Below are 27,555 nucleotides of genomic sequence, written 5' to 3'. Positions count from 1 at the left end.
CATATACCACCCACCACTGCGACCTGTATGCTCTCGTCGGCTGGCCCTCGCTACATATTCGTCGTCAGACTCACTGGCTCCAGGTCATCTATAAGTCTTTGCTAGGTAAAGCTCTGTCTTATCTCAGCTCACTGGTCACCATAACAACATCCACCCATAGCACGTGCTCCAGAAGGTATATCTCACTGGTCATCCCCAAAGCCAACACCTCTTTGGCCGCCTTTCCTTCCAGTTCTCTGATGCCAATGACTGGAACGAATTGCAAAAATCGCTGAAGTTGGAGACTTACTTTAAGCATCAGCTATCTGAGCAGCTTACTGATCACCTGCAGCTGTACACAGCCCATCTGTAAATAGCCCATCCAATCTACCTACCTCATCCCCATATTGTTTTTATTTACTTTTTTGCTCTTTTGCACACCAGTATTTCTACTTGCACATCATCATCTGCACATCTATCACGCCAGTGTTCATTTGCTAAATTGTAATTACTTCACTACTATGGCCTATTTATTGCCTTACCTCCTCACTCCATTTGCACATAAGGAATATAGACTTTTTCTATTGTGTTATTGACTGTACGTTTGTTAATTCCATGTGTAACTCTGTGTTGTTGTTTATGTCGCACTGCTTTGCTTTATCTTGGCCAGGTCGCAATTGTAAATGAGAACTTGTTCTCAACTGGCCTACCTGGTTAAATAAAGGTGAAATATATATATATTTTTAAAAGAAATAATAATAGCAACCATGACCAATGCCGTATTGTTGGCACAAACATGTTTGATTAAATCCAACTGTTTAACTGTGTTGGAAACCTTGTGTTGGACTGATGTGATTATGTCTGCATTCCAAATGGCACACTATTCCCTTTATAAAAGTAGTGCACTATAGGTTTCCATTTGGCACATTACCTAAATACTCCTTCAGCAAAATGCTGACTACTGTAGGGAACATCTCATTCTCTCCTCTCTTTTCACAGTGGAAGACAGTTTGCCAGTTTGCATAACTCTGCCAAAAACAAAGTGAGAGGGGAAAATATGGTCTGCTGCATATGGAAAAACACAGCAACGTTGATCTGCTGCTGTCTGCGAACCCGGAGCTCTGAATCCCTCGGAGCATTCTGGTGCATCTGTACTTCAAAGTCATCTGTTTGCAACACCGCCATCCTGGGAGACAAATACTCAGTCAAGAGGTTCTCAAGCTTTGTTGGTTGGCTGCATCTAACCAGTTTTCCACCAAATATATTATTATTGGAAGACATTGTGAGACGGTTTCATGCAGCAAGCTGAAACCTCTGACTTCAGAATTATTTAACAGTCAAATTTCATGAGACTTTTCTTGTTGAATAATCTTAACCAAACGTGTTCAATGTTTAGGAAAACAACTATAATCACGCCACTTCAGCCCCACGTCAATCTGAAGTGTATCTTATGCACATCAATGCAGGATGTACAGTGCCTTCAGAAAGTATTCATATCCCTTGACTTATACCACATTTTGTTGTGTTACAGCCTGAATTCAAAATGTCTTTCACACTTCTACACAAAATACCCCATAATGACAAAGTGAAAACATGTTTATAGAACTATTTGCTAATCTATTGAAAATGAAATACAGAAAATGTTCATTTACAAAAGTGACCTCTGAGTCAATACATGTTAGAATCACATTTGGCAGAGGTTACAGTTGTGATTTTTTATGGGTAAGTCTCTAAGAGCTTTTAACACCTGGATTGTGCAATATTTGCACATTCTTTAAAAAAAATCTTCAAGATCTACTCTATTCAGATGATTTTTATCCTAAAAAACTCTCAAGTCCCTGCCAATGACAAGCATACAGTGGCTTGCGAAAGTATTCACCCCTGTTGGCATTTCTCCTATTTTGTTGCATTACAACCTGGAATTAAAATGGCTGTTTGGGGGGTTTGTATCATTTGATTTACACAACATGTCTACCACTTTGAAGATGCAAAATATTTTTTATTGAGGAACAAACAAGAAATAAGACCAAAAAACTGAACTTGAGAGTGCATAACTATTCACCCCCCCCCCCAAAGTCAATGCTTTGTAGAGCCACCTTTTGCAGCAATTACAGCTGCAAGTCTCTTGGGGTATGTCTCTATAAGCTTGGCACATCTAGCCACTGGGATTTCTGCCCATTCTTCAAGGCAAAACTGCTCCAGCTCAAAAGGGATGGGTTCCGCTGGTGTACAGCAAACTTTAAGTCATACCACAGATTCTCAATTGGATTGAGGTCTGGGCATTGACTAGGCCATTCCAAGACATTTAAATGTTTCCCCTTAAACCACTCGAGTGTTGCTTTAGCAGTATGCTTAGGGTCATTGTCCTGTTGGAAGCTGAACCTCCGTCCCAGTCTCAAATCTCTGGAAGACTGAAAGAGGTTACCCTCAATAATTTCACTGTACAGTTGAAGTCAGAAGTGTAGGTTGGGATCATTAAAACTTGTTTTTCAACCACTCCACAAATGTCTTCTTCAAACACTATAGTTTTGGCAAGTCGGTTAGGACATCTACTTTGTGCATGACACAAATAATTTTTCCAACAATTGTTTACAGACAGATTAATTCACTTATAATTCACTGTATCATACATCCAGTGGGTCAGAAGTTTACATACACTAAGTTGACTGTGCCTTTAAACAGCTTGGAAAATTCCAGAAAATGATGCCATGGCTTTAGAAGCTTCTGATAGGATAATTTACATAATTTGAGTCAATTGGAGGTGTACCTGTGGATGTATGTCAAGGCCTACCTTCAAACTCAGTGCCTTTTTGCTTGACATCATGGGAAAATCAAAAGAAATCAGCCAAGACCTCAGAAAAGAATTGTAGACCTCCACAAGTCTGCATCATCCTTGGGAGCAATTTCCAAACGCCTGAAGGTACCACGTTCATCTGTACAAACAATAGTACTGTCACGTTCGTGTGTATAGACGGACCAAGGCGCAGAAAATGTTGAGTTCCACATGATTTATTAGAAAGTGAAACTAAGCAAAGACAAAAACAAATAAACAATAAACTAACAACAAACCGTGACTACAGAGATGCTACGTGCACTAACTCAAGACAAACATCCCATAAACACAGGTGAGAAAAACAGCTACTTAAATATGATCCCCAATTAGAGACAACGATTACCAGCTGCCTCTAATTGGGAATCATACAAAACACCAACATAGAAAAAAGACACTAGAACCCCACATAGAAAATATAAACTAGACTAACCCCCCAGTCACGCCCTGACCTACTCCACCATAGAAAATAAGAACTCTCTATGTTCAGGACGTGACAAGTACGCAAGTATAAACACCATGGGACCACGCAGCCGTCATACCGCTCAGGAAGGAGATGCATTCTGTCTTCTAGAGATGAACATACTTTGGTGCGAAAAGTGCAGATCCATCCCAGAACAACCGCAAAGGACCTTGTGAAGATTCTGGAGGAAACAGGTACAAAAGTATCAGGAATTGTGAAAAACTGAGTTTAAATGTATTTGGCTAAGGTGTATGTAAACCTCCGACTTAAACTGTATTTAGCACCATCCATCATTCCTTCAATTCTGACCAGTTTCCCAGTCCCTGCCGATGAAAAACATCCCCACAGCATGATGCTGCCACCACCATGCTTCACTGTGGGGATGGTGTTCTCGGAGTGATGAGAGGGTTTTGGTTTGCGCCTGAAATAGCGTTTTCCTTGATGGCCAAAAAGCTCAATTTTAGTCTCATCTGACCAGAGTACCTTCTTCCATATGTTTGGGGAGTCTCCCACATGCCTTTTGGCGAACACCAAACATGTTTGCTTATTTTTTTATGGCCACTCTTTCGTAAAGCCCAGCTCTGTGGAGTGTACGGCTTAAAGTGGTCCTATGGACAGATACTCCAATCTCAGCTGTGGAGCTTTGCAGCTCCTGCAGGGTTATCTTTGGCCTCTTTGTTGCCTCTCTGATTAATGCCCTCCTTGCCTGGTCCATGAGTTTTGGTGGGCAGCCCTCTCTTGGCAGGTTTGTTGTGGTGCCCTATTCTTTCCATTTTTTAATAATGGATTTAATTGTGCTCTGTGGGATGTTCAAAGTTTCTGATATTTTTTTATAACCCAACCCTGATCTGTACTTCTCCACAATTTTGTCCCTGACCTGATTGGAGTGCTCCTTGGTCTTCATGGTGCCGCTTGCTTGGTGGTGCCCCTTGATTAATGTTGTTGCAGACTCTGGGACCTTTCAGAACAGGTGTATATATACTGAGATCATATGACAGATCATGTGACACTTAGATTGCACACTGGTGGACTTTATATAACTAATTATGTGACTTCTGAAGGTAATTGGTTGCACCAGATCTTATTTAGGGGCTTCATAGCAAAGGGGGTGAATACATATGCACGCACCGCTTTTCCATTTTTTTTCATTTCACTTCACCAATTTGGACTATTTTGTGTATGTCCATTATATTAAATCCAAATAAAAATCTATTTAAATTACAGGTTGTAATGCAACAAAATAGGAAAAATGCCAAGGGGGATGAATACTTTTGCAAGGCACTGTACCCATAACATGATGTACAAGCCACTTTAATAATGGGAAAATTGATGTAATCAATTTATCACTTGCCACTTTATATTATTTATATTAGATCATGTTTACATAACCTACATTATTCATCTCATATGTATATACTGTACGCTATCTACCATCTACTGCATCTTGCCATCTTGATGTATTAGATGTATCACTAGCCACTTTAAACAATGCCACTTTATATAATGTTTTCATACCCTACATTACTCATCTCATATGTATATACTGTACTCTATGCCATCCTGATGTAAAGTATCACTAGCCACCTTAAACAATGTTGTTTTATATGTTTTCATACCCTACAATACTCATCTCATATGTATATACTGTACTCCATACCATCTATTACATCTTGCCTACGCCGTTCGGCCATCACTCATTTATATATTTTTATGTACATATTCATATTCATTCCTTTACACTTGTGTGTACAAGTTAGTTGTTGTGGTATTGGTAGATTACTTGTTAGATATTACTGCATGGTCAGAACTAGAAGCACAAGCATTTCGCTACACTTGCATTAACACCTGCTAACCATGTGTATGTGACAAATACATTTGATTTGATTTTACAGGATTCCTTTCTTTTCACTCTGTCATTTAGGTTAGTATTGTGGAGTAACTACAATGTTGCTGATGCCTCCTCAGTTTTCTCCTGTCACAGCCATTAAACTCTGTAACTGTTTTAAATCATCATTGGCGTCATGGTGAAATCTCTGCTGTGTTTCCTTCCTCTCTGGCAACTGAGTTAGGAAGGATGCCTGTATCTTTGTAGTGACCGGGTGTATTGATACACTATCCAAAGTGTAATAAATAACTTCACCATGCTCAAAGGGATACTTTTAAATATATATATATACCAATAGATGCCCTTCTTTGTGAGGCATTGGAAAACCTCCTTGGTCTTTGTGGTTGAATCTTTGTTTGAAATTCAGTGCTCGAGTGAGGGACCTTAAAATGATCTGTATGTGTTGGGTACAGAGATAGTCATTCAAAAATCATGTCCAGACACTACTATTGCACACAGAGTGGGTATATGCAACTTATTATTTGACTTGTTAAGCAAAGCTATACTCCTTAACTTATTTAGGCTTGCCAAAGAAGTTGAATACTTCAGCTTTTCATTTTTAATTAATTTGTAAACATTTCTAAAAAACATAATTCCACTTTGAAATGATGTGGTATTGTGTGTAAACCAGTGACAATCTAAATTCAATAAATGTTACATTTAGGCTGTATCAACAAAATAAAGTCAAGAGGTCTGTATACTTTCTGAAGTCACTGTACATAAAAAGTTGCTGGAAAGAAGTGGTGGAAAACAAAGCTTTTATAACCTGTCTCACTACACACCATTAACTTAGGACATCAGATACCTTGAAGACCCCATGAAGATGATAGAGTATGACAGGAGAGTGTGACATTAGCTACATGGCTGTCTGTGGAGATTGTCAGCTATATTCTGGCATAATGAAATTGTCTGGAGTCAAGTGAAAGGGAAACAGACACCATGGCATGAATACATTCGATAAAGCACTGAGAAGTCAAAGCCAAATATGGTGGGAACGAGTGATGTGGAAGACATCGAAATGCAATGAAATGTGTGATTACATCATTGTGAATCAGGAAATGGGTAATACATCTGTCTCCTTGTTTAGGAAATTCTCATCTTGCAGTATTTAGTACCAGGATTTGACCCATATAAACAACTATACTCACCTGATGAAGTATCAAAACATGAATTGGTATCTTGTAACTTTTATGCCTTGTGGTATGAAGCATGCAGTAAATAAAACATTTGGATACATTTCTGATGTCCTGAAATAGGTATTTACATAGATTGCACTGCATTTGTTTTGTCTATGTACTGTATCTCCTGTGTCTGTGGGATGTACAATATGTGCTGATGCAGAGCTACATCCATAATACTAGCTCCCCTTAGAAAACAAATAACGTTTTATTGAATTGAATAGACTGGAAACAGACACAGTTTGACAAACCTGAACTTCTAACACGACTCAGGATAAGACCCAGATGCAGACACAGGAGGCAGACAGTTCAAATCTCAGATGTTTATTACAAAACAGGGGGGCAGGCAAACGGCAGGTCCAGGGCAGGCAGAGTTCAGTAATCCAAGACAGTGTCAATAAGGGACAGAACGGCAGGCAGGCTCAGAGTCAGGTTAGGCAGAGGTCGGTAATCCAAGACATTGTCAATCACAGACAGAACGGCAGGCGGGGTCAGGGCAAGCAGACTGGTCAGAACCGGGAGGACTAGACAACAGAAACTAGAGATACTGGAAAATGGGAGAACAAGTTGGTAGGACTTGGCAAGAAAAGACAAACTGGCAATACACCAACAGAAAACGCAGGTATAAGTACACAGGGGATAATGGGGGGAAATGGGAGACACCTGGTGGGGGGTGGAGACAAGCACAAGATAGGTGAAACAGATCAGGGTGTGACAACTTCCTGGAATCATGGCCCGTCTGTGGTTCTCATCAACAATGCTGAAAATAACCTCAGTAGTATCTGCCATAGAAACAACAACTTCAATGTCTGGAGGCTCCATTCGTTGACTGAGGTAGAAAAAACATCTACAAAAAACAACTACAACACAGTGATTAATTGCAATAATCCCCTTGAAGAGTAGAAGGCAGTAAAATGTGTAGGTCCAGGGAGACTAAATAAATCCTATCATCTTAGGATCCACTTCTATTCAATTTGTGTTATCTTTGAAACAATATTTGCATGAAATAATTATTGAATAAAAAAAAGCAATGAATAAGCATTATGCAATATTCATTTGCCCTTGATAAGTAGGTTTGAGGTTTTTCATGTTGTTGATGTTTTTGAGGACTTTTTGGGGTTCTGTTGAACTGTTACTTGCTATGCTATGTGAATGGCTAAAATAGACATACTTGACCACTATCATCATGGTGATTGCAAGATATCTGAAGTGCAGATGGTGTTGTAGACTTTTCATAATGGGTAAGCATAGGTTATCAATGGATTTTAAAAGTACAGTATGTACAGTGCATTCGGAAAGTATTCAGACCCCTTGACTTTTTCCACAATTTGTTACGTTACGTCCTTATTCTAAAACTGATTAAATATGTATTTTTTCTCGTCAAACTACACACAATACAATACTCCATAATGACAAAGCGAAAACAGATTCAGACATTTTAGAAAATGTATTTAAAAAATTAAAATAGAAATACCTTATTTACATAAGTATTAAGACCCTATACTATGAGACTCGAAATTGAGCTCAGGTGGATCCTGATTCCATTGATCATTCTTGATGTTTCTACAACTTGATTGGAGTCCACCTGTGGTAAATCCAAGTGATTAGACATGATATGGAAAGGCACACACCTGTCTATATAAGGTGAGGTCGAAGGAATTGTCCGTAGATCTCCGAGACAGGATTGTGTCGAGGCACAGATCTGAGGAAGGGTAGCAAAACATTTCTGCAGCATTGAAGGTCCCCAAGAACACAGTGGTCTCCATCATTATTACATTAAAGAAGTTTGGAACCACCAAGACTCTTCCTAGAGCTGGTTGTCCAGCCAAACTGAGCAATCGGGGGAGAAGGGCCTTGGTCAGGGAGGTGACCAAGAACCCAATGGTCACTTCGTCAGAGCTCCTGAGTTCCTCTGTGGAGATGGGAGAAACTTCCAGAAGGACAACCATCTCTGCAGTCCTCCACCAATCAGTCCTTTATGGTAGAGTGGCCAGACGGAAGCCACTCCTCAGTAAAAGTCACATGACAGCCGGCTTGGAGTTTGCCAAAAGGCACCTAAAGGACTCTCAGGCGATAAGAAACAAGAATCTCTGGTCTGATGAAACGAAGATTGAACTCTTTGGCCTGAATGCCAAGCATCACGTCTGAAGGAAACCTTGCACCATCCCTACGGTGAAGCATGGTGGTGGCAGAATCATGCTGTGGGGATGTTTTTCAGTGTCAGGGACTGGGAGACTAGTTCGGATTGAGGGAAAGATGAAGGGAGCAAAGTACAGAATGATTATTGATGAAAACCTGCTCCAGAGCGCTCAGACTGGGGCAAATGTTCACCTTCCAACAGGACAACGACCCTAAGCACACAGCCAAGACAACGCAAGAGTGGCTTCGGGACAAGTCTCTGAATGTCCTTGAGTGGCCCAGCCAGAGCCCGGACTTGAGCCCGATTGAACATCTCTGGAGAGACCTGATAATAGTTGTGCAGCAATGCTCCCCATCCAACCTAACAGAGCTTGAGAAGATCTGCAGAGGAGAATGGGAGAAACTCTCCAATACATGCGTGCCAGGCTTGTAGCGTCATACCCAAGAAGACTTGAAGCTGTAATCGCTGCCAAAGGTGCTTCAACAAAGTACTGAGTAAAGGGTCTGAATAGTTATGTAAATGTGACATTTCTGTTTTTTTATTTGCTTTGTCATTATGGGGTATTGTGTGTAGATTGATGAGGGAAAAAAACTATTTTAGAATAAGGCTGTAACGTAACAAAATGTGAAAAGTCAAGGGGTCTGAATACTTTCCGAATGCACTGTATAGTTTGTTAAGGCGATGACCTGGGAAAAGTGCATGGAGTGCAGTTCAGCTCTGTTGATTTGCTGACGTACAGTAGGCTACACACATGGTTATGATGAGGACTGTGTTTGTCTGCATGGGTATGTGTCTCATTTACTAGCTGCGTGTATACGGTACTGGTCTGGTATATAAGGTTATAATGAGCGTAACTGGTATATGAACATGGTATATGAACATGAGTACAAATTTGAGTGACGGTAACCTTACAGTCCCCTCCAGTACATTTCTGCCTGCGTGGTTAGGGATGGTTTGGATAGAAGCGTTTCATAAAAGTGACCTTTTCTCTTATAGACAATCTTTTATCTTTTTACAACAGAGAGCGTTCTGGCAAAACAAGAATAATAGGAAAGGATAACTTCAAAGTAAGAGGCATTACAACTAATCTGGGACATTGGAACGGTTTAAGTCAAAAAGCTGCGAAGAGAATGACTCACCAAACGAATCAATAGAGCAGGCACATGTAAGGTCAGACTCCCACTGTTGGCTGACTAATAGGTTATATTCTATCACTGTGGCGAGCCCTGTCAAAATAGTGATGATCAATATGGTCAGTGCATGATCTCAGGGAAAGTTCAAGGCTGATATTCAGTGAATTGCAGATAGTGGATTTCTGGATAATGTTGTCACAAAGGGCATTGGATTTTCAGAGCAACATATTCTGGATGGAGAAAGTTGACGCTCGATTTAAAAACTGGCCCTCCTGTAGCGATAGAGCTGAACGGGTCAGTGCCAATTTCTACATCAAGCGTCAACTCCCTCCATCTGGGACTTGCTGTGCAAATCAAACACAGTTGTACTACCTGCAATTGATTGAATATTGACCGATAAGTCAGAGTTGTGTTTTAGAAGTTTTTGTCTTAACGTCTGTCACAAAGAGAGTAAACAAGTCATAAAAACAACAACAATGACACCAACAACAGACCAAGGCAGCAGGTGGGAAAGCAGATCCATTCCCTGGACAGGGTTAGTCAGTAATGAGTCCCTGATGAAAGCTCCATGTCAGAGACACGCTAAGTCTTAGCCGCTCGCTAAGCTGTAGGTCAATTATCCTCACAGGCATTTCATTAGGCCTTGAAGATTACTACTCTACAAGTAATGGGTAACTATGTGTATGAAAACAGAGTCTGTCATAAGAAGGCTGGAGATGGATGGCTGAAGTTGCCTGAGATCTGCCCAGCAGGGCATGGCTTGGATAATGTTATGTATGTAAATGGGAGAGCTGTGAGGTCATGTGGAATGACAAGCGGAAGAATGTTCCGGATAAAGAGTTGAGGCATTCCGTGGGCCATCTGTATTTGTCTCAGGTTAAGCTCTCTCACAGGTTAGTAACATACTGTGTACACATTAGATAATAATTATCCCAAAAGCAAAGGAGGTTGGTGGTACCTTAATTGGGGAGGATGGGCTTGTGGAAATGGCTGGAGCGGAATAGGTGGAATGGTATCAAATACATGGTTTCCATGGGTTTGATGCCGTTCCATTTACTTCATTCCAGCTATTATTATGAGCCATCCTCCCCTCAGCAGCCTCCACTGCCCAAAAGGATTTCAAAATGTACCAATATACAGACTGTTTAAGATTTTTCCCTTGTTTATACTTTAAATAACTGTCCAGTGCTTCAAATATGTCTTTGAAATATGACCTATAATTAATTACAATATTTGTGAAATAGTTTTCCTTCCAACAAAAAATTTAATTAAGTAGGTTAAAAGCAGCTTTTCTGTGTTGGAATGGTATGGGTATGGTATGGGCGTTTACCGGTCATTAAAAATATTCATTCGAATAGACCGTTTATTGGCCAGCTCCTAAGGAGGATGATGCCATCCCATATGAGGAAAAAGCAAGCATTTTTTAAACAGTGTTTGAGATATAAGTTTGATGTGGAGTTTTTGAAGCGTCTTTTTCTCCAATTTATGCTTTGGCCACAAATATGAGTATAGGATGAGTCAACAACATTATTTGGGTATGAGTTAACAGAATATGAACATTCCCTTAGTTTTTCTGTGTTTTTATTATAGATGTCAGGTGAAGTGTTCTCAGTGCTACACTCTGCTGTTTTAACAGTCAGGGCACAGTTCAAATACATTGGACTTACAGAGAACCTTGGCTCTGTAGACATAAACAACATTAATCTTGATATCCTAGCCTTCTTGCCAGTGTTGGAAAAACGACTAAATTGTCATGCTTGAGTAAAAGTTAAGATACCTTAATAAAAATTTACTCAAGTAAAAGTGAAAATCACCCAGTAAAATACTACATGAGTAAAAGTCTAAAAGTATTTGGTTTTAAATATAGTTAAGTATCAAAAGTAAATGGAATTGCTCAAATGTACTTAAGTATCAAAAGTAAAAGTATGAACCATTTCAAATTCCTTATATTAAGCAAACCAGATAGCACTATTTTAATTTTTAATTTTAATTTTTAATTTTTATTGACGACTAGCCAGGGGCACACTCCAACAGCCATAATTTACAAACTAAGCATTTGTGTTTCGTGAGTCTGCCAGATCAGAGGCAATAGGCCTGACCAGGGATGTTCTCTTGATAAGTTTGTGAATTGGACAATTTCCTGTCAAAATGTAATGAGTACTTTTGAGTGTCAGGAAAAATGTTTGGAGTAAAAAGTACATTATTTTCTTTAGGAATTTAGTGAAGTAAAAGTAAAAGTTGGCAAAAATGTAAATGGTAAAGTACAGATACCCCGGAAAAATGACAAGTAGTACTTTCAAGTATTTTAACTTAAGTACTTTACACCACTGCTTCTTGCACAAGCCTGTGAGGAGGGCGCAGCGAGAGGAGACAAGAACATCCTGTGCCAGAGAGAAGAGAAGAGGCAGAGATTGGGGATGAGAACCTCCCAGAGGAGACTATACTGCCAGGAAAAGGGAAAGAATTTTGACCCTGGTCTGTCTCTGAGATCATCTGTGGCCTATTTGGCCAGGGGGTGGGTAAAACTTAAATGATAACAACCAGGTAAGGACTCTTTTGCCAACAAAGATCTTTGGGGTGAAATTGAAGCTATCAATCCACCAATATTGGGTTTTAAGTGCAATCTAAACTTGAACAATATTAGCTACACTCATAGTACTTATGTCTACACCGCAGTCAATTGGTAAACTGAAAAAAGGACAATGTGATACAACTGCAGCCCTGCAAATAAATTGGTGTCCATTGCCCTTGAATTATGTGCCTGTTATTTTCTCACCTGCTTATATCCTTAGTTGACTATTTACTGGATTTTGCAGAGAGACAGGCAAGGAATAAGGTTGGCATATTTATTCTACAGACTTGTCAGTGTGTGTCTGAGCTATGATCATTTCTCTCAGTTAATTAACAGCAAATCAATCAGAATTATGATCTGTTGGGGTTGTGGATCTTTTCCCCAATCCTGTATGTACAGTACATGGGCTACGTCCCAAATGGCACCCTATTCCCTACATTGTGCACTACTTTTGACCAGAGCCCTATGGCTCTATGGCTATAGTGAACTCTATAGGGAAAAGGGTGCCATTTGGGACACAGGCATGATATTCCCTCTTTGAAAGCCAGGCAGGCAAACATTGAGAACATTAATAACCCTGACTGGTTGGTTAATTTTAACGGTTGGCACGAGATGATGAGGTGCCCACCCCAGAGACGCAGCGGTAGGCTGGGAGACTTAACGCCTCATTGCCTCAGGTTTCAAGCCCAGGGAGATCGCAGCCAATCATAAGCCACAGACGGTAGGTTGAGGACAGCAGGCTAGCAACCAGTCTTGGGCCAAAGCAATTTAAAGGACCCATCTGACTGTTGCTGCTATGATTATGGAATATGTTCATGACCAATAAACAGGACACTGCTACATATCTATCTGATTTTAAGCTTCCCTGGATCATGATTCAGTTATAAATATTGTTTAAATATTGTTAATATTCTTAACGTCACTATCAGAAGTGATGTGTTTAAATTTTGGAACACATTGAGACACTCCAAAATTGGTCCACAAGACACTGTTCATTTCAAGTTCAAGTTGAATGGCGACGGCCAGACCTAAAATTACCGGTCAATACAATAGTCAATACTGCCCTATTAACTTGAAACACTTTTCCAGCTGGAAGTTGTGGTCGAAAAGGAAGCCAAAAGCAAGGCAGCAGTTTCTTTTAAATGCATCTCCACGGTGGTTTGTCCGGAGAGTGTAATTCATATTTGCTTTCACAGCTGGGGAAATGTACATGCCATTCCATTACACCCTGTTATCCACATGGTACTATGTTCTCATTGGCACAGGAATAACTGTGGCCCGTCATACAGGGAAGGGCACTCAACTTGTACTGCACTGACTCAGATGACTGATGATTGGCTAAAATAAATGTATAAAAAGATGTACAGTGTGGTATCCCTCAGGGCAGTTTCCTTGGGCCGTTACTCTTCTCAATTTTTACAAATAATTTGCCACTTGTATTACAAGAAGCAAAAATGACTATGTGTGCTAATGATTGCACACACTACACATCCGCACCTGAAGCCAGTGAGCTCACTGAGACTCTTAGCAAGGAGTTAGTCAGTGTCAGAATGGGTAATAAACAATAAACTGGTCTTAAATGCATCTAAAACCAAAAGCATTGTATTTGGTTCAAAGACCCTCAGACCTAAACCTCAACTGGAGGTGTGCATAAATGGTGTGACTATTGAACAAGATGAAGAAGCTAAGAGTAACATTGGATGATCAGTTATCATGGTCAAGTCATATTGACAAAGTTGTTGTGAAGATGGGGAGATGTATGTCTGTTATAAAACGATGTTCTGTGTTTTTGACACACAGATCAACTGTACTGGTTGTTCAGGCTTTGATCTTGTCCCATCTTGACTACTGTCTGGTAATATGGTCAGGTGTAGCAAAAAAAGACCTAGTAAATCTGAAAAATAAAGCAGCACTCCTTGCCCTTAACTGCACACACAGAACTAACATCAACAGCATGTATGATAGTCCTTCATGGCTGAGAGTTGAGGAAATAAATTGTCTACTTCTCTTTTAGTCTTTTTAAGAAACATTTGTGTGTTGAAAATGCCTAACCACTTATATAATCTACTTGCGTCCAAGTCAAACTGTAAAGGGGTGCGTAACTGGTGGCAGTGAAGTCAGACGCAGGAGAGCAGAACTCGGTAATAGCCGGAGCAGTTTAATTTCAAAACCAATGGCATAAAGAAATAACCAACATGGGTACAAAACCCGACGCGCACCAGTAAACATGTGCACAAGCACTTACAACAAACAATTCCACACAAAGACATGGGGGGAACAGAGGGTTAAATACACAACACTTAATGAGGGAAATGAGAACCAGGTGTGTAGGAAAACAAGACAATGAAAATGAAAAGTGGATCAATGATGGCTAGAAGACCGGTGACGCCGACCGCCGAACGCCGCCCAAACAAGGAGAGGAACCGACTTCGGTGGAAGTCGTGACACAAACAGACATACACTATCGTTCAAAAGTTTGGGGTCACTTAGAAATGTCCTTGTTTTTGAAAGAAAATCACATTTTTTGTCCATTAAAATAACATCAAATTGATCAGAAATACAGTGTAGACATTGACTATTATAGCTGGAAACGGCTCATTTTTTATGGAATATCTACATCGGCGTACAGAGGCCCATTATCAGCAACAATCACTCCTGTGTTCTAATGGCACGTTGTGTTAGCTAATCCAGGTTTATAATTTTAAAAGGCTAATTGACCATTAGAAAACCCTTTTGCAATTATGTTAGCACAGCTGAAAACTGTATTTCTGATTAAAGAAGCAATACAACTGTCCTTCTTTAGACTAGTTGAGTATCTGGAGCATCAGCATTTGTGGGTTCAAATACAGGCTCAAAATGGCAAGAAACGAATAACTTTCTTCTGAAACTCATCTGTCTATTCTTGTTCTGAGAAATGAAGGCTATTCCATGCGAGAAATTGCCAAGAAACTGAAAATCTCGTACAATGCTGTGTGCTTCTCCCTTCACAGAACAGCGCAAACTGGCTCTAACCAGAATAGAAAGAGGAGTGGAAGGCCCCGGTGCACAACTGAGCAAGAGGACAAGTACATTAGAGTGTCTAGCTTGAGAAACAGACGCCTCACAAGTCCTCAACTGGCAGCTTCATTAAATAGTACCCGCAAAACATCAGTGAAGAGGCGACTCCCAGATGCTTGTCTTCTAGGCAGAGTTGCAAAGAAAAAGCCATATCTCAGACTGGCCAATAAAAAGAAAATATTAAGATGGGCAAAAGAACACAGAGGAACTCTGCCTAGAAAACATAACTCACAGCCAAGTGAAAAAGAGCCTGTAGAAACATACTATTCCTTACTAAAATAACAGAATGCTAACAGTATGTCTCCAGGGGATCTTTAACACTGCGTGTCTTTCTGGGGCAATTCCTTTCATGGAGGAAAAGGTCAGTGGGCCGTTAAAACCTTGGAGAGGCTGTCACCGGAAGTCAGAAGAGAGCAAAAGTCAGACACAAGGTTGTTTTCTCCCCTCAACATCGCAAAGCCCCAGCGCAGTCAAAAACGTGATATTACTATGTTTTACATATACAGTACCAGTCAAAAGTTTGGACACACCTACTAATTTCAGGATTTTTCTTTATTTTTGCTATTTTCTACATTGTAGAATAATAGTGAAGACATCAAAACTATGAAATAAAACATATGGAATCATGTAGTAACCAAAAAAGTGTTAAACAAATCAAAATAAATGTTATATTTGATATTCTTTAAAGTAGCCACCTTTTGCCTTGATGACAGCTTTGCAGACTCTTGGCATTCTCTCAACCAGCTTCAAGAGGTAGTCAACTGGAATGCATTTCAATTAACAGGTGTATCTTGTTAAAAGTTAATTTGTTGAATTTCTTTCCTTAATGCGTTTGAGTCAATCAGTTGTGTTGTGATAAGGCAGGGGTGGTATGCAGAAGATAGCCCTATTTGATAAAATATCAAGCCCATATTATGGCAAGAACAGCTCAAATAAGCAAAAATAAATGATAATTCATCATTACTTTAAGACATAAACGTCAGTCAATACGGAAAATTTCAAGAACTTTTAAAGTTTCTTCAAGTGCCATCGTAAAAACCATCAAGCGCTGTGATGAAACTGGCTCTCATGTGGACCGCCACAGGAAAGAAAGACCCAGAGTTACCTCTGCTGCAAGGATAAGTTCATAAGAGTTATCTGCACCTCAGATTCCAGCCCAAAAAAATGTTTCATAGAGTTCAAGTAACAGGCACATCTCAACATCAACTGTTCAGAGGAGACTGCGAGAATCAGGCCTTCATGGTCAAATTGCTGCAAAGAAACCACTACTAGGATACCAATAAAAAGAAGAGACTTGCTTGGGCCAAGAAACACAAGCAATGGACATTAGACCGGTGGAAATCTGTCCTTTCATCTGATGAGTCCAAATGTGACATTTTTGGTTCCAACCGCCGTGTCTTTGTGAGACGCAGAGTAGGTGAACGGATAATCTCTGCATGTGTGGTTCCCACCATGAAGCATGGAGAAGGATGTGTTATGGTGTGGGGGTGCTTTACTGGTGACACTCTCTGTGATTTATTTAGAATTCAAGGCACACTTAACCAGCATGGCTACCACAGCATTCTGCAGCAATATGCCATCCCATCTGGTTTGCGCTTAGTGGGACTATCATTTGTTTTTCAACAGGACAATGACACAAAACCCACCTCCAGGCTGTGTAAGGGCTATTTGACCAAAAAAGAGAGGGATAGAGTGTTGCATCAGATGATCTGGCCTCCTCAATCACCCAACCTCAACCCAATTGAGATGGTTTGGGATGAGTTGGGGCGCAGAGTGAAGGAAAAGCAGCTAACAATTGCTCAGCATATGTGAGAACTCCTTCAAGAGTGTTGGAAAAGCATTCCTCATGAAGCTGGTTGAGAGAATGCCAAGAGTGTGCAAAGCTGTCATCAAGGCAAAGGGTGGCTACTTTGAAGAATCTAAAATCTAAAATACATTTATATTATTTTGTTTGACACTTTTCTGGTTACTACATGATTGCATATGTGTTACTACATAGTTTTGATGTCTTCACTATTTTTCTACAATGTAGAAAATAGTAAAAATTAAGAAAAACCCTTGAATGAATAGGTCTTTCCAAACTTTTGACTGGTACGGAACATATATTTCCACACTACGAGGTTGGAATAATACTGTAAAATTTTGAAAATATGATAATGCCTTTTTGTACCTGAAATGTCAGCCTGTTTTGGTGAGATGGACATCAACATGCAGTAAATTAGTTAATAGACCAATAAGAAAGAGAGTTCCCAACCTCTTTGCCAACAACAGCACATTTTCAGTTTTCCTAGATAAATTCTTGCTTGAGAAATTGCCTGTTGCTAAGCAGCTATTTTTGTTTCTTTTTGACAATTTGAATCGAAAAACAATCACACTAAGTTACCTAATTGTTACTCGGAAATGATTTGATATTGAGATAAAAACGACTGCATTGGACCTTTAACAGAGCTCAGCTCTGGAGGTCGATCCCACTTTCCACATGGCTGTGTTATGACTGGTGAGAGGGGCATTTTTCGAGAATGTAGGTCATTTCTGTTATCACTCAGGGCATAGCCACGTGAAGTAGTTTTGGGTTGGGGGTGGTGCGATTAAAAAAAAGTGTTTTTGCCCGCGCTGGAGCTGCAGACGGCTATATCGGTCCCCTAATACATGACTATTAATAAATCTAGCACCCTCACCACCCCTACTTCCCGCAGCTATGTGTAAGGGCCAAGCGTAATGGAGCCAATATTTTGGCATCTAAACAACAATAATAAGTGATCAGTCTAATGCTGAAAAATCAATGCTAAACGGGATGGAGAATAACACTAAGGACTTGGTGAATCTTCACTTTCTGAACAGCTATTGGCAGAGCTATTGGAGACAGTCTCTATAGACTATAAATGACTAGACCTTTTAAAGAGACCTGAAATAGATCATCAATCAATATGGATGGAAGAGACACAATGTATACAGAATGACTCTGGACTTTGTCCCTTTCCCTTACTGACTACAGCACACTCCACTTATAGGGAATGTGGTTGTACTGATAAAATTGTCCTGCACAGATGTGAGGAGTGTACTGTATTGCTTTTATGGAAAATACATATTTTACTGTATACAGTAAGTACCCTGGATTTCGCCCCTTTCCCTGATTGACTATTTTGGATGCATACATCTGACCACAATGGTAGTCTTCCGTCTCAGCTACTTTAAGAATTTGCCAGAGGCTCATTTACTTCTTATCCTCTGCCATTATTGCCCGCTGAACCACTTTATGATCAACCCCAACATTTAATCAACTGTTTCCTTGGATACACTCCACGTCCTTTGCTCACCCTTGCATCAGTCTTCAAATGGTTGAGCTTGGAGTTACATTGGGACCAGGGCCAAGATGCACTGAGGGGGCACTCAACCAACCATTCTGCATTTACACACTATAGGGCCCTGGTCAAAAGTAGTGCACTACATAGTGAACCCAGGTGCCATTTGGAACACAAATCTGGCTTAGCCATACAGGCAAGGCTGAGAGACACTTTAGCGTTCCCCGAGAGGTGGGTGTAAATGTAATGCTCGCCTGCCTGCCTCAGTTTGTATAACCACATGTACCACAATGAACCCAAGGCAGGCAAATGTACCTGTGCTGCTTTCCATGTGTATACAGTGTTTCTGACATATTAAATGTTTAAAGTCTATTATAATACAAATATTTGTAAGTCTTTACTGAATGTGGCACATAGGACCTGCTGACGATGTTTATCTTGCTGATGGGGGAGCTTTGAGTAACCAATTTGGACACTGGGCTGGGTGTTATATTCCTGGTTGAGGTTGCTGGTGTGTTGTTTGTATTGTTCATATAAGGACAGACAGGCGCTCAGCCAGAAAGCTCATCTGGTATTCAGCTTGGTGAGGAAGGCAGCAGAGAGCTGGATCTGAAGAGGCTGGGATTAGAGGAGATTACGAGTGGAAGGACCGGGTGCCAGCTTGGTGATCCTTGCATCTGTTGCATGTTTCAATTCAGCTGGTCTTTTATCTCAAATTCATAATGTCGTTCCCAAAACGAATGACCTCCCTCCCCAATATGTGCAGTGCTATGAAAGGACAATACATGCAAGAGCGTCCAATTACCAGACAGACGCTCTCTCATAACAAAGAAATCTTCAAGGTCTCAAGAGTTGGCAACCTTGCAATTTTGTTGTGCAGCAAAATAGAAGATTTCACATCAGTACCCCTTGGGTATACTGTGAATGAACTCTGGTTTCTCGAGCAAACTGAGGTTCCTCATAGTAAAATGTCAAGTCGTATAATAAATAGGTCACAAGAATTCAGTGATAGATATATCGAAGACTGGTGTGGAATAAAAGGGGCCCGTAATGAAGCCTGCACTCCATATGGTTGCTTGGTAACACGTATGTGCCAGCTCATAGTGGGTGCTTCTCGCAGACGCTCGCCAATTTGTCAATTCTCTCTCTGAATTACGATATTATTCAAAGAGCCAGATGAACCAGCCTTGACTGAATTCTGATGTTTTTGTCAATTGACTGAATTCGGATATTTTTGTGAAAATGTTAACTTGTTTCAAACAGAAGCCTACCTCTCTTGCCCTAACACTTATTCCCATGTCCCAGAGGAATTTCCGAAGGTCTATTTTTCTGTGGGAACCATCTTACATTTTCTGTGGGAACCACCTTACATGTCAAATGTATCAAAATGGTCGATATACCTCTGCAAATAGTACTTACTGTATTTTTATTGCAACTAGACCACCAGTATTGCATGCTAACATTTGTGTGGGTCAGGTTTGGTGATATCTTGACTCTGGGCAGAGAATTGATGAGTTTTACTATCCATTTTGCCATGAGGTGGAGAGACAATTTCAGTTTTAAAGCTAATTTCCTGCAATTCTACACATTTTCCCATGACGTATGCCATGTTAATGATATCTGAGTGAGAGTGACTAACAAATGCCCTGCGTGACCAGTCGGTATTCGGCCATGATTATTAAGTTTAGATAGGTGGCTAGACTAATTTACCAATCTAAAAAGTGTTAGCTGACATGGCTAATTGAGTGACTGTCAGTGACTGACATAAAAAGAGAAAAATGACTGATGCACAACCAAATGTCGATCTTGCACCTTGTGTATTCTACTTTTCTAACTCTCAACAGTAAGTTGAGACCCCGACTGATGCCTGGAGGGTCTGAAAACCACTTGGATTGTATCAGATGTTGCATAATACCAGCTTGAAATGAATTGGGCCAGATTTGGTAGATAGTAAGTAACCCTGCCTTGTCCTCAACGCTGTGAGGAATAAGTGTCTGGCTCACTATGATTTAGTTTTAAGGAGAACCGATGAAGTGGCATTGTGTTTGTAATGTACGACCTCAGTCATTAATACAGGGCAGAGGTGGGACCAAGTCACTATTATTTGAGTCACAAGAAAGTCTCAAGTCACAAGGGCCGAGTCTCAAGTAGAGTCACAAGTAGAATGGGTCAAGTCTCGAGTCAAGTCCAAGTCATGCATTTTAAGAGCAAGTCAAGTCGAGTCACAAGTTTTCTCAAGTTAAGTCTCAAGTCAAGTAAAAAGAAAATCTATACATGCAAATGTTCAACTACAAATCGAGACCTTGGGAATATAAGGTTCATTTTTGTCAATAATGAGTTAGTCACATATACTAGATGCTTAGATGGTTATTCATATGTCTGTGAAGTTAGATATTTAATGTACATTTTAGGTTAAAAAAAATATTAAAAACTCTAAAGTTCTATCTGCGCAAACCCATTTGAACTTGACACTAAGGTTCTATATGTAATCCAATCACAAGCATGGACAATTACAGATGGACCAATCAGAACATGTCTTTGCCATTTCACTTTAAGTATGGTCTAGCTAGTCTAGCCAGCAATAATGACATGCAAGCAAAAAAAACAACACTGTCAGAAATCTTGAGGTAAATGATGTTGTCACATCATTGTTCAGTGATGACAATAATTTGTCTGATGATCAAACAACGTTTCTGAATGTACGTACTTGATGATGTGTTCTGACGATCTTGGTAAAATAGCAACAGTCTTGTTATTAAAAACTGAACATGTCTAATTCAGAAGTGTCTGAACATGAAGGCTGAACCCAGATTGACATTTTAGAGCCATATGGTTCTATCTGCAATTGTACCCCCGTACAAAAACTGATTTACAAATGTCTCAGGATTTTGATACTCTGTACATCTGTTACCCTTAAGGTGAGGACCTTACTAGGTTATGAATGAAGAATTCACTACAAAACAGTTCTAAAATCTGGGACGTGAACACTTTGATGCTTAATATCTCAGATAAAACCTTAAAGTCCCAAGGTCACAAAATCTTTGTCTATTTATTGAGGCTACCAGACAGACCTATTTTGTCTACAACACATTTTGATTATGTAATAATTAATTTAAAAAACAAATTCCAAATGCAAGCTTCATAATTACATTATCAATTTCAAGCAATTTTGGCATACCAAAAGACCAGTAGGCCTATGCTAGTAATTGTTGATTGATGCCCCATTGCTGGTGATCTTGCAAAGTAAACAGTTAATATTCTTGATCACTACAATTCTTTGGAGCTGCATATTTATTTATGGCAATCCTCTCTCCCTACAATTTGACATTTGCGTTGCACCCGATCCTATAGCTGTCACGGTTGTCGTCGGGGAAGGAGGACCAAAACGCAGCAGGTACGTGCAGACTCATCTTGACGTTTATTTATTTTCACAATGAATACCAAAATAACAAAACACGAAAAACAACAACAGTCTGGCAAAGCATAAGGCTAAACACAGAACAATCTCCCACAAAATACAAGACAAACACACCCCACTAATATAGGACTTCCAATCAAAGGCAACACCAAACAGCTGCCTTCAATTGGAAGTCCAACCCCAATTAACTCAACATAGAAACACACACACTAGACTAATCATAGAATACATGAAAACCAAACAGTGCCCAAAAACACCGGAATACTTAAATCAAACACCCTTTTAACAAACACACCACCCTGAACCACATAAAACAAATACCCTCTGCCACGTCCTGACCAAACTACAATACCAATTAACCCTTATACTGGCCAGGACGTGACAATAGCTGTACAGCAAATCAGCTGTAGCTTCATGATTGTCAATCTTTTTGACCCGCGATCTCCCAAAAGGAGTGGTTCAAAGCCTGCAACCCCCCCGCATGCACATCCACGCTGCGCAAACGTAGCCTGTCATTACAGCCAAAACGCAAGATACATAAATAAACTGTGTTTTACATCTGCATTTTGAGCTGAATGTCATTCATGTTACTAGTCAATATTAACTAAGGATATCCCTGTGGCTCAGTTGGTAGAGCATGGTGTTTGCAACGCCAGCATGGTGTGTGCAACGCCAGGGTTGTGTGTTCGATTCCCACGGGGGGCCAGTACAAAAATAAAAAAATGCATGAAATGAAATGTATGCATTCACTACTGTAAGTCGCTCTGGATAAGAGCATCTGCTAAATGACTAAAATGTAAATGTCAAATTGTCACTTCTCTGGAGTCCAGACCAATCAGGATCTTACGGCCTACCTGTGCACAGCGAGGTTGCAGGAACGGATGAAAAGCATGATATTTTTTTATTTTTTTATTTCACCTTTATTTAACCAGGTAGGCAAGTTGAGAACAAGTTCTCATTTACAATTGCGACCTGGCCAAGATAAAGCAAAGCAGTTCGACAACATACAAAAACACAGAGTTACACATGGAGTAAAACAACATACAATCAATGATGCAGTAGAAAAAAGTAAGACTATATACAATGTGAGCAAATGATGTGAGATAATGGAGGTAAAAGCAAAAAAAAATGCCATGGTGGCAAAGTAAATAAAGTATGGCAAGAAAAAAAACACTGGAATGGTAGATTTGTAGTTTGAAGAAAGTTAAAGTTAAAATATAAATATAAATAATATGGTGCAAAGGAGCAAAATAAATAAAATAAATAAATACAGTAGGGGAAAAGGTAGTAGTTTGGGCTCAATTAAAGATGGGCTATGTACAGGTGCAGAGATCTGTGAGCTGCTCTGACAGCTGGTGCTTAAAGCTAGTGAGGGAGATAAGTGTTTCCAGTTTTAGAGATTTTTGTAGTTCGTTCCAATCATTGGCAGCTGAGAACTGGAAGGAGAGACGACCAAAGGAGGAGTTGGCTTTAGGGGTGACCAGAGAGATATACCTGCTGGAGCGCGTGCTACAGGTGGGTGCTGCTATGGTGACCAGTGAGCGGAGATAAGGGGGGACTTTACCTAGCAGGGTCTTGTAGATGACCTGGAGCCAATGTGTTTGGCGACGATGATGAAGTGAAGGCCAGCCAACGAGAGCATACAGGTCGCAGTGGTGGGTTGTATATGGGGCTTTGGTGACAAAACGGATGGCACTGTGATAGACTGCATCCAGCTTGTTGAGTAGGGTATTGGAGGCTATTTTGTAAATGACATCGCCGAAGTCGAGGATTGGTAGGATGGTCAGTTTTACGAGGGTATGTTTGGCAGCATGAGTGAAGGATGCTTTGTTGCGAAATAGGAAGCCAATTCTAGATTTCACTTTGGATTGGAGATGATTGATGTGAGTCTGGAAGGAGAGTTTACAGTCTAACCAGACACCTAGGTATTTGTAGTTGTCCACAAATTCTAAGTTAGAACCGTCCAGAGAAGTGATGCTGGATGGGCGGGCAGGTGCAGGCAGCGATCGGTTGAAGAGCATACATTTAGTTTTACTTGTGTTTAGGAGCAATTGGAGACCACGGAAGGAGAGTTGAATGGCATTGAAGCTCGTCTGGAGGGTTGTTAACACAGTGTCCAAAGAAGGGCCAGAAGTATACAGAATGGTGTCGTCTGCGTAGAGGTGGATCAGAGATTCACCAGCAGCAAGAGCGACATCATTTATGTATACAGAGAAAAGAGTTGGCCCAAGAATTGAACCCTGTGGTACCCCCATAGAGACTGCCAGAGGTCCAGACAGTAGGCCCTCCGATTTGACACACTGAACTCTGTCAGAGAAGTAGTTGGTGAACCAGGCGACGCAATCGTTTGAGAAACCAAGGCTACTAAGTCTGCCGATGAGGATGTGGTGATTAACAGAGTCAAAAGCTTTGGCCAGGTCAATGAATACGGCAGCACAGTAATGTTTCTTATCGATGGCGGTTACGATGTCGTTTAGGACCTTGAGCGTGGCTGAGGTGCACCCATGACCAGCTCTGAAACCAGATTGCATAGCGGAGAGGGTGCGGTGGGATTCAAAATAGTCGGTAATCTGTTTGTTGACTTGGCTTTCGAAGACCTTAGAAAGGCAGGGTAGGATGGATATAGGTCTGTAGCAACTTGGGTCAAGAGTGTCACCTCCTTTGAAGAGGGGGATGACAGCAGCTGCTTTCCAATCTATGGGAATCTCAGACGACACGAAAGAGAGGTTGAACAGGCTAGTAATAGGGGTTGCAATAATTTCGGCAGATAATTTTAGAAAGAAAGGGTCCAGATTGTCAAGCCCAGCTGATTTGTAGGGGTCCAGATTTTGCAGCTCTTTCAGAACATCAGCTGAATGGATTTGGGAGAAGGAGAAATGGGGGAGGCTTGGGCGAGTAGCTGTGGGGGGTGCAGTGCTGTTGAATGCAGTAGGGGTAGTTAGGTGGAAAGCATGGCCAGCCGTAGAAAAATGCTTATTGAAATTCTCAATTATAGTGGGCTTATCGGTGGTGACAGAGTTTCCTATCCTCAGTGCAGTGGGCAGTTGGGAGGAGGTGTTCTTATTCTCCATGGACTTTACAATGTCCCAGAACTTTTTAGAGTTGGAGTTGCACGAAGCAAATTTCTGTTTGAAAAAGCTAGCCTTGGCGTTTCTAACTGCCTGTGTGTATTGGTTTCTAACTTCCCTAAAAAGTTGCATATCGCGGGGGCAGTTCGATGCTAATGCAGAACGCCACAGGATATTTTTGTGTTGGTTAAGGGCAGTCAGGTCTGGGGAGAACCAAGGGCTATATCTGTTCCTGGTTCTAAATTTCTTGAAAGGGGCATGCTTATTTAAGATGGAGAGGAAGGCATTTTTAAAAAATAACCAGGCATCCTCTACTGACGGGATGAGGTCAATATCCTTCCAGGATACCAGGGCCAGGTCGATTAGAAAGGCTTGCTCGTTGAAATGTTTCAGGGAGCGTTTGACAGTGATGAGTGGAGGTCGTTTGACCGCTGACCCATTACGGGTGCAGGCAATGAGGCAGTGATCGCTGAGATCTTGGTTGAAAACAGCAGAGGTGTAATTAGAGGGCACATTGGTTAGGATGATATCTATGAGGGTGCCAGTGTTTGCGGCTTTGGGGTTGTACCTGGTGGGTTCATTAATAATTTGTGTGAGATTGAGGGCATCAAGCTTGGATTGCAGAATGGCTGGGGTGTTAAGCATGTCCCAGTTTAGGTCGCCTAGTAGCACAAGCTCTGAAGATAGATGGGGGGCAATCAGTTCACATATGGTGTCCAGAGCACAGCTAGGGGCCGAGGGGGGTCTATAGCAGGCGGCAACGGTGAGAGACTTGTTTTTGGAGAGGTGGATTTTTAAAAGTAGAAGTTCAAATTGATTGGGTACAGACCTGGATAGCAGGACAGAACTCTGCAAGCTATCTCTGCAGTAGATTGCAACACCGCCCCCTTTGGTCGTTCTATCTTGTCTGAAAACGTTGTAGTTAGGGATGAAGATTTCACAGTTTTTGGTGGACTTCCTAAGCCAAGATTCAGACACAGCCAGGACATCCGGGTTGGCAGAGTGTGCTAAAGCAGTGAATAAAACAAACTTAGGGAGGAGGCTTCTAATGTTAACATGCATGAAACCAAGGCTATTACGGTTACAGAAGTCATCAAAAGAGAGCGCCTGGGGAGTAGGTGTGGAGCCAGGCATTGAAGGGCCTGGATTCACCTCTACATCCCCAGCGGAGCAGAGAAGGATAAGTATGAGGGTACGGCTAAAAGCTATAAGAATTGGTCGTCTGTGACGTCCAGAATAGAGAGAAAAAGGAGCAGGTATCTGGGGGCGATAAAATAGCTTCAAGGTATAATGTACAGACAAAGGTATGGTGGGATGTGAGTACAGAGGAGGTAAACCTAGGCATTTAGTGATTATGAGAGAGATATTGTCTCTAGAAATATCATTGAAACCAGAAGATGTCATAGCATGTGTGGGTGGAGGAACTGAGAGGTTGGATAAGGTATAATGAGCAGGGCTAGAGGCTCTACAGTGAAATAAGCCAATAAACACTAACCAGAACAGCAATGGACAAGGCATATTGACATTAAGGAGAGGCATGCTTAGCCGAGTGATCAGAGGGTCCAGTGAGATTCAGACAGCTAGCTGGGCCATAGGTAGCAAGCTGGTGGAAGATGGGAGGGAGGTCTGTTTTTAGCCGCCTCGTGCGTTTCCGTCTGTGGGTTAGTGGGGTTCCGTGTGGAAGGGGGGACCTGTCCAAGTTGGCAAAATAGTTAGTTATAGTGGCCCAAGAAAAGTGTCCGACAGACCTATTCAGATCACAGCCGAAAAGACAGCTAACGATTAGCTGGCCGCAGATGGGCGATCAGGTTACGTCGCGACGGAGGGGCCAGTTGGAACAACTCCCTCGGGCAGATAACGTCGGTGATCCAGTCGTGAAGACCCAATGGGGCTCCGCATCGGCAGTAAAACGGGTCAGGATAGGTGAGTTGTAGCCCAGGAGACACTTCAGCTGGCTAGCTCAGGAGTAGCCCACGAGTGGCTGACGGAATTCTTCAGCTGGCTAGCTAGCTAGCTCCGTAATTGTGTGTGTTAATTCCGAGACCGACGTTGCCAATAGTCACTCAGGTAGCAGCTAGTTAGCTGCAAGATCCAGGTGTAAATGTCCAGAGCCTGCGGTAGAAATCGAGGAAAGGAGAGAGAATAGGTCCGATATGCTCTGGTCTGAGTCGCGCTGTACAAAAACTGGCGATAGCTTTTCGAGCTAATGGATAGCTGAGGACAGCTAACCGTAGCTAGCTGAACTTCAACGTTAGCCTGTGAAAATAGCTAACCTCTGGCTAGCTTCTGTCGTGGAATTCAAATGAGGTAAATAATACTTTCTTTTTTTTTTAAATTGATGAGGCGGGTTGCAGGAGAGTGCTTTGAGGTTGAGTATTTAGAATAAAAAAATGTAAAAAGATAAGTGAAGAAAAAAAATATGTAAATATATATATATATACACGGGACACGACAGGACGTCTGAACTGCTACGCCATCTTGGATAACATATGTCTGTATAGCCTTTTTGTTCCTCACAAATATCGTAATT

Source organism: Salmo trutta, chromosome 7 (genome assembly GCF_901001165.1).
Source record: "Salmo trutta chromosome 7, fSalTru1.1, whole genome shotgun sequence".
NCBI classification, from domain to species: domain Eukaryota; kingdom Metazoa; phylum Chordata; class Actinopteri; order Salmoniformes; family Salmonidae; genus Salmo; species Salmo trutta.
Note: the sequence above shows the minus strand (reverse complement) of the source record.